Source organism: Vipera berus, assembly GCF_964194415.1.
Source record: "Vipera berus genome assembly, chromosome: 3".
Taxonomy (NCBI): Eukaryota; Metazoa; Chordata; class Lepidosauria; order Squamata; family Viperidae; genus Vipera; species Vipera berus.
The window spans coordinates 47,996,533-48,008,590 of NC_138204.1; the positions used below are offsets into that span (position 1 = coordinate 47,996,533).

General features: G+C 39.6%; 1 protein-coding gene across 3 annotated transcripts in view; it reads right to left on the reverse strand.

Annotated features, from left to right (window-relative positions):
- Window positions 1-11,745, reverse strand: part of PRICKLE4 (prickle planar cell polarity protein 4) — a 326,491-nt gene extending 314,746 nt beyond the window's left edge. For all 3 annotated transcript variants that reach the window (XR_014026099.1, XM_081325068.1, XM_081325067.1), the window contains exon 1: window positions 11,500-11,745. The gene's annotated coding sequence lies outside the window, so the exon portion shown is untranslated. The remainder of the gene's footprint in view (window positions 1-11,499) is intronic.
- Window positions 11,746-12,058: the final 313 nt, after the last annotated feature.

Below are 12,058 nucleotides of genomic sequence, written 5' to 3' on the forward strand. Positions count from 1 at the left end.
TTCAGATAAAGCAGGGGTCCTCAAGCTTGGCCACTTTAAGACTTGTGGATTTCAATTCCCAGAATTCCCCAGAATTCTGTGAGTTGAAGCCCACAAGTCTTAAAGTGGCCAAGTTTGAGGACCCCTGAGATAAAGCATTCACATTCAAAGTGAATAATCTTTTGCATCAGTGAAAGTACAAATGCTTTAGTGGAAATCTCTCAGAAAATATGCTGTGAAGGAGAGCAAAGTAAATGTCTGTGTGAGAAAAGGACAGAATCTTAATTCAGTGGCTCTGCTGATACCATCCCATATTCTGTGGATCTGTCTACAGACATTCCAAACTCTATGCTGCATTGTTATAGTCTTCCCTAACTTGGTACCTTCAGATAAACTTCAACTTTAATCAGTCCAATCCAGGAGGGGGACACTTATTTATCAGGTATTAGTTATAGGTTAAGATAGGTATTATTACTACATAAGTAAAAAAGTGGGTTAAGTGTGCAAATATATAATTAACACTTAAGAATAACCTATAAAAATGAATCCATAAACTACCATCTTGCATATTGCTTGAATTTCAATTTCAGGATTTGGAGAGTCTTAACTGGATTCCTCAGTTATAACACAACACACCTATACATCTCTGCAAACTATAAAAAGCAGGAAAATCACTGGATCTTTCGCACTAAGCGAAAGTGGTGGCATTGTTTTTAGGGGAGCCCTTTTATGGTCTTGGGACCTTGGCATACGCCCAACTTTGCCACCACGCAATTGAGGACTCACACATCCTGTCTGTGAGAAAGCCCGACAATGGCCCTGGGCTTCATTTCCTTCCTGACTCTTCTGAAAGCATTTCAGAGATTTGCCATTTTAGGGAAATCTTTCAAAATGTCACCCTTTATTTTTGCTACTTTACTGAGTTTAAATATAATTATGTCACTTAATGCTGTTTCTTGTAACTTTTAAAAAAAATGTTTCTAGGCTTCACAGCTTTAAAAAGCAGAACAGACATTTCATTCAACAGACTTGGACTGTTCGTGTTGTGACTAGTTGAATTAATAGGCTTGGCATGTGCCCAGATTAGCAGCAAATCCCCTGCCATTGTGTGCAAACTGTTATACAGTTACTGTATAACATAAGCTGGGACTTGGGTGTGTGGCAAACCTATCAACACTATCCCAGACTTAATTCAAACTGAGTTGATGTAATGAGTCCAACTTCCTAAAAAAGTTATGAGTCAACTCCATTTCCCAAAAACATTTTCTACTCACGCAGCCATATATTTACATGGCAAGGATGCAGATACTGTTCAACAGTTTATGTTCAGAGATATGGCAATCTTTTGGTTCTTGTGTTAGACTCAGTTTTTATCTGCTCCGGCTGTGGGACATTGATTTTTCCCTTCACGCCTTCATAAGCCTGCAATGTTAATCATTCCCAGATGCTTGGGCCGGAGGTTCACATACTGAGCAACTTTCCTGGTTAATGGTTATGGAAAGAAACTGGCTGATTTTATAACTCCCTTTTCCAGCTCTTCCCTGATGACTTCCTTCCTCTTGTCCATTTCCAAAACAAAAAGAGTTTTGATGGGCAGTTTGATGACTCAGTTCAACTTCTGTGACAGCTTGGATACTTTCCCAGAGACCAGCTCTCTCTAGTTAACTTTCCTTTCTCAACACCAAAGTAAGCAGAGAAAAAAGAGGGAGAGGTGGCCTTGAATGGGACTGAGAAAAAATGAAGATGCAACAGTATTAGGAACCATCAGTGGTTATATCTTTAGTGGCAAGGAGGTGATTAGATCAGATGCTGTTTCAGCATGTAGTTATAAAAAAAAACCTTTTCTGTCTAACTGGCTGGTAGCCAGAGAGCAAGTAGTACACAAGTTCTACCTGATTCATTTGGGATATTTCATAATTTCTGAAATTTACCTCAGAATAGGTAATATAAATAAATTACTCCAGTTTCAACTACAGTACTTATGTTTTAGGTTGGAAGGAGGAATGGACACTTCTATACATTGCCATTAGATTGGAAACAACTGTCCCCAAATCAACTTTATGTTCCACGATTTCTGATTTTCAACACACATTTTTGGATATTATTGGTATGGTACCTCACTACAAAATGGCAATTACACAGTTAAAATCTTCAGCAGAAAGAAGGCAAGGCAACTGGAAACTGTAAAAGATAAGCAACAAACTATAGAGTTTAATGACCAACCAATTCTTTCCAAGGGCTTCAAGCAGCATGCCTATTTTTTGGTATAGTGCAGTTTTCTTAAGTTGTCCATGGGGTCGCGATGAGTCAGACACGACTTCGCAACTAACAACAACAACAACAAGTCTTCTTAAATATGATTAGCAAAGTGAGCTCAAGTTGTTTAGTTTGCATCTGGATCAGTAATTAACTCAGCAAATTAACTGGTGAGCAGGAGGAAAAATAAAAATAATAGTTGATTTTACCGGATTCCAATACCTTACCTCCCAAATGCAGCACTGGTATAGATAACTTTGTTTAAGCACTGGAAAAGAGGATTATTGTCTAGCAAGGTTTATAAGAACAAATGGCCGTGTGAAAAAAAATTAATTGTATAACAGCAGAGGTGGGGAGGAAAAAATATGTTTCTTTAGGGCCTGTGCAAATTAAGAAGTTGAATTAAGTTCAACTTTATCAGTGATATCTAACTGGATCAAACAGACTCGCTCGCTATCATCTAAAACAGATGAAATAGATCATGCAGGAGGACGAAGTGAAACTCCATACTGTACATATGACCAAAACACATACTATCACTATTTTAATTGAATTTCACAATAATTGATGCTTTTTGTTTGCATATTAGCACAGATTAATGAAAGCTGTAAAACTAAACTGGGTTCTTGCTAATCCCTAAGAATTTGTACAAATCAAACTATGGCTTTCAAAACCCTAATCAATTGTAATCTATTCAACAAATGATGATTAAGGTTAATTTAAAATGCATTGAGTATACTTCCAATTTCACTTAAGCTGGATCTAATCTATTGCACTTTTCTCTGCAAACAAAATCTTTGAGACTTTGATCAAAACAAAATGCTGAGGATACCTATTTCAATGAAACTAAAAGATCTACCTGGATGCAAATGACTTCAGTCAGTTTTCAGATGTCTTGTTTTTAAAGCAACATTTGTAATGTATGTAACATTACATACATTGTTGTGACAGTTTCTTGAATGAGTGTCAAAAATTTCATACTGTATAGTATGAAAACTTTTCACACAAGTTGTTGTGGGATCTCTATGGAGAGCCTTCACTTTCACATGGCAGGTAGACTATTTAAATAACTTGCGGTACTCAGGCTCTGATTTTCACCAGTATATTTAGATTTAAGAACCAACATGTAAATTAAACAACCATCTTCAAGCAATAGTCTGCATAGCAGTACCCAGTAATATATTTGTGGTTTCCCTAGAACAGGCATGTTAAACTGCGGGCCCGTGGACCGGATGCGTCACGCCGAAACCACACCCACCCCATTGCTGGCAATGGGGAAAAAGTCCCGATACATCGAGCGACATCACGTGACATCGTGAGTTTGACATACCTGCCCTAGAACATCTTTATGGGAAATTTCCAGGCAAGAGGATGTCATGACCCCTATCTATAGCACTGAAAAATGCATGTTTTCAGGAAGCCAATTATATCACAAATTATTTCATCAGAACAGGTAACCACCCCATCAGATGACTCAAGCCAGAGGTGTTGATTGAGTAACACAAAAACTCTCTTCCAGATGAGAAGCAGTAATCCTGTTCATATCACTGCCTTCATTAATGACTCCCTCAGCAGCCCTGTCAAATTAACTATGGCCGGTCTCATTAAAAACAAGGTTTCTCAAAACCCTGCACATACAAATACTATGAAAACAAAGCTATTTAGATTAGCAAGACATTTGAAAAGCCCCACCCCAGTTATTCGCTGTCTCTTTCCACCGTATACTTCTCTGGCCTGATCCCCTTTCTGATTAATTGCTCTTGAAGTGGTAAATTGGTTAAAAGAAAAAAAGGACTACTGTGGAGGGAAGATGATATAGATATCAAATGAATAAAGGTCAGACAGTTAAGCAGTAGGGAAATGGAAAAGTCAGTGTTCCAGCCAGGGTCCTGCTCTCATTTCCTCATCTCCTTTCTTTAGCAGTCAAAGAAAAAGAAGGTAGAGACAAAAGCTCTCCATAATTGCTTGACTCTCGGCATGAGATTGGAAATCTGGGAGGGAGCATGAGGCAACCACGTCTGTCACTAGGAAAACTGTCCATACCATAGTTCCAGAAGTGCACAGTGTTGAATTGTGAACCACAATTGAATTGGATGCTACAGTGCTGTAGAAGCCCTGTAGTAAGGATGCAGGAAGCAGCTCCAAGGTCAGATTGATACTAACCCGTAGGTGAAAGAGATCTCGGATTGAAACATAGTGAGAAGACACTCAGAGGAAGCAGAAATGTCTGTAGCATTTTCCTGCATCTCTGGCTATTACTGTCCTCATTTGTGTAAGCATGGATGGTTCAGTAAAATGCTGTACGAGTGGAGATACGATTAGAGTGGATTGTCCTAGTCCAGGGGTAGGCAACCTCGGTTCTTTTATGACTCACGGACTTCAACTCCCAGAATTCCTGAGTCAGCTATTCTGGGAGTTGAAGTCCGTGAGTCATAAAAGAGCCGAGGTTGCCTACCCCTGTCCTAGTCTTTACTTGTAGTGGATCACTGAAGATCCATACAAGAGTTGTTATTTGCTGGGTCAAAGGAAACAAGAAAAGATGAACTGTAGAAAGTATTCTACACTGGAGGTTTCATGCTATGCCCATTATCCCTCACAACAGAAAACACCCAAATGAAACAAAGTTACTTTAGAGCTGAAACATCTTCTTTCTCCTTTATTCTTGTGGGACCATGAACCTAAGATTAAGCTTCTGGCTTGACAAAGTTAATATCCACCATAACCTGCATCTGACTTAGGACCAGCAGAGTTGTATTTTCCCATTTCTCATGCATCGTTCCAAAAAGATCCACACAGTTACGGCTGCAATTAGCCTAGGTGTGGTATTGAGATATTCTTATCTCGTGCCAAACTGCGCCTCTTCAAAGCGGAATGAACTTTTCCCAAGGCACATGGAACATATTTGTATAAATCAGAAACAATGATGTCTCCAATTAAAAATAAAAGTAGAGTGATGTAGTAGTGGAAGGAAACAGGAATCTACATCAAACAAGGACTGTTGAAAATTTTTACACAACAAACTACAACATCTGGCAGCTCACCTGCTACCTAGGAATGAAACTGTGGCCATGAGGCAGGGGAGGGAGGAGAGGGAATCTACATTTCCATGAGATTATGAAACTGCAACTATGAAAATAATTATACCTTCAGGGACATTTCTACACTCCCAGATGTTTTGTGAGAATAATCTCTGACCGCATTCTAACATTTATTTTCAGGGAAGGAATACTTACTTAGGCAATAGATCAGATAAAATTATTTTTGATGAAAAAAAGATGTAAGTCCTGCTAATAAAAAGCTTTTGATTCCTTTCCATTTCAAGTAGATTTTGTTTTCCACCACCAACTCCACAACTAACAAAAAGAAGGTGAGATTATGTCTTTTGGGAGCTCAAAGTTACAAAAAAAGAAACATCAAATTTTAAATTATTTGTTGATTAGCAGGATATAATTCCCCCCCCCACACATCCTGCTCTGTCCCTGCCCATTTTTAATCATATTGCTGAATTTTCAGTGTTTATTGTTTCATAGTTTTACTATTGTTATGTTTACAGTTTTGTAATTTTATGTTTTTACTGTTGTAAACTGCCCAGAGCAACCCCACAGCGAGATAGGCAGCAAATACGGTAAATTGAATGAATGAATGAATATAAACAAACAAATAAATAAATAAATAGGTTGCAGAAGCAGGTGGACTTGTAAGTCTGAATCTGAAGTACGTTAACATGAGGAAGGCTGGGAATTACTACCTTTGAATTCTAATTTTGTGAACAACCAATGGTGAAGCATTGTATGTCTGCAGTGTTTGAATATACAGTACTGTGACCTAGACAACAGATTCAGAAAACATGAGCTAAGACTTTCTTCTTTCTCTTGTTAAAACCTCCCTATAGAAGTAAGCAAGCACATCAAGAGATAATGTAGAATCTTTCTCTGTTATGTGCTCATTTATCTCACACAATATTCCTAGGCAGTGTCCAGCTGGATTAAAATATGTCTTAAGCATATTTAGTCAGAGACAAAACTCGATTTTGTTAAATAATAATAATAATAATAATTTTATTTGTATACCGCCCTTCTCCCGAAGGACTCAGGGCGGTGAACAGGGCAAACATATAAAAGTACAAAAATACAAAAATTAAGAAAGAATTAAACGAGATGCCCAAGTTACAACAATAGGTTAAAATACATTTAAAACAACAATAAAATCCAAACCCATCCCCCATCAAGCCAGGCCGGCTTGTTCGAACAAATAAGTCTTCAGATCGCGTTGGAAGGAGCGAAGGTCGGGCGCCATCCGGAGCTCAACCGGCAAACGATTCCATAAATCCGGGGCGCCCACAGAGAAGGACCTCCCCCTGGGGGCCACCAGACGACATTCTCTGACCGGTGGCACCCTGAGGAGGCCCTCTCTGTGGGATTGTTCATGTTTCCCCAAAAGTGTTGAGTTTCCCCTCCTTTCTCTTCTCAAATGGATCCTAGCTTGTTTTAAGTACATGAGTTGTGGAATCCAGTCTTAATCTCTTTATTGATATCTTAGACTGAAGATGTCCTCAACGCATTTGGCCCACACTCATATGTAGCTGGGATTTTAAAATTATGGTCTGAGCACAAGGCATTTAATTCTTGTGAAAAGAACCTAATGGTTCTCCTGTCTATTCTTCTATCCTCAGACATTATTGCACCAATCCCACCTGGAATTGGTTAAAGTATTGTCTCTATGTTAGAAGGCAGAGGGATCCTAAATGTCATATGGGCCATTTCTGGTATAATTGTTTATCCAGGATTTAGCCTTCTATCTAAGACACACAGTGCACTTTTTTTTTGGCAAAACCTGGCTCAAAAACAGTAACTGTGAGAGGGACCTTAGAGTCCTAGTGGATGATCACTTGAGCCAGCAGTGTGCAGCAGCAGCCAAAAAAGTTAATACAATCCTTGTTTGTATAAACAGAGACATAGAATCAAAATCACGTGAAGTATTAGTAAAAGGTAAAAGGTAAAGGTTCCCCCGCACATGCGTGCTAGTCGTTTCCGACTCTAGGGGCCGCTGCTCATCTCCATTTCAAAGCCAAAGAGCCAGCGCTTGTCCAAGGACGTCTCCGTGGTCATGTGGCCGGCATGACTAGATGCCAAAGGCGCACGGAACGCTGTTACCTTCCCACCGTAGTGGTCCCTATTTTTCTACTTCCATTTTTACGTGCTTTCGAACTGCTAGGTTGGCAGAAGCTGGGACCACTTTATAAATCCTTAGTAAGACCACATCTGGAATACTGCATCCAGATTTGGTCACCGTATTACAAAAAAGATGTTGAGACTTTGGAAAAAGTGCAAAGAAGAGCAACTAAGATGATGAAAGGCCTGGAAACAAAAACAAACTAAGAATGGTTGTAAGAATTGCATATGGTTAATCTAGAGAAAAGGAGGACTAGGGGTGACGTGATAGCAGTATTCCAGTATTTGAGGGGCTGCCACAAAGAAGACAGGGTCAACCTATTTTCTAAAGCACCAGAAGGCAAGACAAGGATGGAAACTAATCAAAGAGAAAAGCAACCTGAAATTAAGAAAAAAACTTCCTAACAGTGAGGAAATTAACCAGTGGAACAGCTTGCTTTCAGACGTTGTGGGTGCTCCGTCACTGGAAGTTTTTAAGAAGAGACCGGACAGCCACTTGTCTGAAATGGGATAGGGTCTCCTGCTTGAGCAGAGGGTTGGACTAGAAGACCTCGAAGGTCTCTTCCAACTCTATTCTGATTATTATATACAGATTCATATAAAACACCATAATAAAAATGTCTTTGTTAGCAGATCTCAGTTTCAAAGCCGTAAGAGATGAACTGGATAATATTTAGATCCATTTTTTTTCATGACAAAGTTCTGATGATGGATATGTTAAGAAACAGCATTTCTGATATGTGTGGAATAATTCTCTATGGAATAAGCACAAACGGGTTTTATATTACAGAATCAATGGGAAAATTTTAAGGTTGCGAGTTCTATCTTCCAGACAATTCTTAAACCAAACAAAAACATTTCTTGTTACCTAAAAGAAACAACTGTAATTTTAAATGAAGACATATTTTCTTCTGAATTACAGCAAACAAGGCAGATAACACACACAGCTGGATACATCTATCAATAGAAGTATACAGAACTAGCTCTCCATCAATTTTCATTTTATTACTCATATTAATAGAAATATCTACCAATATCAATTTTCTTTCAACGTATAAATAAAAAGAAAAAAGTGATGGAAACAGTAGGTCCACTTACAAGAGATGATGGCAAGGAAATAACAGGCAGCAGAGAGAAAGCAGAACTGCTTAACTCATTTTTTGCATCAGTCTTCATGCAAAAAGAAACTATAGTCCAACCTACCAAAAACCTAACTGTAAAAAAACATGCTAGAAATAAAAATTAAAATAAGCAAGAAAATCTGATCTTGATGAATATAAATCACTAGGACCTGATATACCACATCCCAGAGTTCTGAAGGAGCTGGCAGATGTTATCTCAGAATCATTGTACCATATCTTTAAAAAAATCCTGGAACACCGGGGAATTACCTGAGGATTGGAAAAGAGCTGATGTGGTTCCATCTTCAAAAAAGGGGGAAAAACAGACCCAGGAAACCACAAACCAATCAGCCTAACATCCATACTGGAAAGGATAATCAAAAAACAGATCTGTGAATATCTAGAAATAAATAACGTTATAACTAAAAGCCAGCATGGGTTTGTTAAAAACAGATCATGCCAAACCAATCTTATTTCATTCTTTGACAAAAAATGACTAAATTAGTAGACCGGTGAAATGTTTTGGACGTAGTATACTTAGACTTCAGCAAGGCATTCAACAAAGTAGAACACAACCTACTTCTTGGTAAGCTAGAAAAACGTGGGGTAGATAGCATCACCATCAGATGGATTTGTAACTGGGTGACAAACCGTACTCAATGAGTCAACCTTAATGGTATTACATCTACATGGAGGAAAGTAAGCAGAGGGGTACCTCAAGGTTCCGTCTTAGGCCCAGTACTCTTCAATATCTTCATAAATGACTTAGATGAGGGAATAGAAGGGGAACTCACCATATTTGCAGATGAAACTAAGCTGACAGGAATAATCCAGAACACCCCAGAAGACAAGCTCAGGATCTAAAAAGATACTGACAGACCTGAACAATGGGCCCTATCCAACAAAATGAAGTTTAATGTGCAGAAAAGCAAAGTTTTACACTTAAGCAGGAAAAACCAAAGGTACAAGTAAAGATTAGGTGAAACCTGGTCTAAAAGCAGTAACTGTGAGAGGGAGTCCTAGTGGATGATCACTTAAACATGAGCCAGCAATATGCAGCCGCCGCCAAAAAAGCTAATACAATCCTTGGTTATATAAACAGAAGCACAGAATTAAAATCACTTGAAGTATTAGTACCACTTTACAAAGCCAAATTAAGGCCACACCTGGAATACTGCATCCAGTTCTGATCACATTACAAAAAGATGTTGAGACTTTGGAAAAAGTGCAAAGAAGACAAGTTGATTAAGGCTGGGAAACTAAAATATATGAAGAAGGGTTGCAGGATTTAGGTTTGGCTAGTCTAGAGAAAAGAAGCACTAAGGGGGACATGAGAGCAGTATTCCAGTACTGCCACAAAGAGGAGGGGGTCAACTTATTTTCCAAAGCAGCAGAAGGCAAGACAAAAACAATAGATGGAAACTAATCAAGGAGAAAAGCATCTGATATTAAGGAGAAACTTTTTAACAGTAGGAAAACTAACCAGTGGAACAGTTTGCTGTCAGAAGTCACTGGAGGATTTTAAGAAGAGTCATTTGTCTGAAATGGGATAGGGTCACCTGCTTGAGCAGGGGGTTGGACTAGAAGACCTCCAAGGTCCCTTTCAGCTCTTTTCTGATTGAAAGTATATAGTGTGTACTTCAATGCAATCAGCAGGACATACCGTAATATTCACAGCCATACCATTCATTATATTTGCTTAGCACTGTTACCACAGATCTTGCCAGACCTCATAGCCATACAATAGCATAACATATCAATACTGTTCCTTTTTTGCTACAGAGTATTTTAACTAGGAGGGTGTGAAAAAGAAAATGTAGTCTCATAAAAGGCATTCACAGCATTGTTTTACTGTAGGCAAATTTCACAAAGCTTCCCATGAAGAATCAAATATGTTAGGGATACCAATTGTGGGCTACAGAAATTCAGGAAATTCCACACACCAGCAAATATAGAAAATTCTTATTGTTGCAAATTGTCTGGATTTTGCAGTCCAGATCTGATAACCTATGTTTTACATAATTAATGATCTTATGTAATGTTTAGAGCAGTAATATAGTTTGAAGTTACCTTAACCAGCCTGTAATTGCAAAGATGCTCTCTGTACAGTATTGCATGTGATAACATTTATTTTTATTCATCAAATTTAGGCACCACTCATCTCACTAATGAATGTAGAAGCAGGTTCCTAATTGTTCATGTGATGAAACAAATACAGCCCAGTTAAAATATGTGTGCACCATTTTGTAGATTCACAAAGGAGATGTAGTGGAACATGAAAAAAGTATTTTTTTACATTATTTATTCAGAGCATGTATCATTAAGAAGTATTTTGCTCTGATCCAAATTTTCATTAACTGATTCCAATTTCAGCATTTATTTAGCAAGCCTCTGAACAATCACACTCTCAACTCAAAAGGTCCTTAATGCAATTTACCATCCTATTTTAATCTATGAAAGATTTCCAATGGACTAAGGCTGCTTTGTAATCTATCCAAGCCCAGTTACCCAAAGAGGCGCTTCCGTTTTTAACAGTTACTGTACCTACATAAAAGTGCCGTTTTATCCTCATCGGGGATTGCAACTACAAAATTAAAGCAAGGGATAATAGTTTGTAGACCTTAAGAACTACTGGCAGATTTTTTTTTAAAAAAAAGATTATCTCACCCTCTTTGCTTTTCTTCCGTACCCACAACAACTCCAGAGGACTAGAGCAATTCAGATTCCGCCAAGTCAACAACGTTCCACACTGTTTTGAACGCAACTAATTACACTCTATTCCTGCACAACGAAGTGTGTGCGGGGTAGGACGACTGCAAGGGAAATAGGATTTCACTTCCCCTCCTCTTGCTGCACGGAATCAACCCGGGAGCCACGGCTTTCCCACGGCCCTCCAATTTTGGGTTGTGATGAGCCGTCCACTCAAGGAACCACCCTCGTCCTTCGCTGAAAAGCCACCCGAGGTCACTTACCTGCAGCTGGTACTCTTGCTTTTCTCCCCGATTCCGGCTCTGCCCGTGGCGGAACAGTCAGGAATTCTGCGGCCAACTTTCCTTCGCCTAACGAGAAACTTTCAGCCAATTAGGCGCGCTCCTTCCGCCTCTGCCCAGGGCTGTCTCCCCAGGTGCTTAAGCAGCTTCCTCCTCCTCCTCCTCCTCCTCCTCAGTGTCCTCCACCTGCCTCGAGGGCAAAGCTCCTGGCTCCGGCCGAGAAGAAAAGTCTGCGAAGCGAAAGCAAATCAAGCTCGGGTTAGGCGGGGACGCTGGCGGCTGTACAGCCGTCGCTTGGACTTTGCCTTCTCTCCTATCTGCTTGCCCAGGAAGCGGGATCCGTGTCCGCCCGGCTCCTAATTAGAGCGCTGTCTTGCCTTAGACTCGAGGCAGCCAATGAAAGGGAAGCAAAACAGAAGGCAGGCAGGGAGGGAGGGAGGAGGGAGGGAGGGGAGAGAGCCACGGCGCTGCGGAGAGGTGAAGGTTAACCCTGCTGGCTGACCCTTTCTTTCCCTCGCTTTTGTTAGCTCGAGCTGTTATG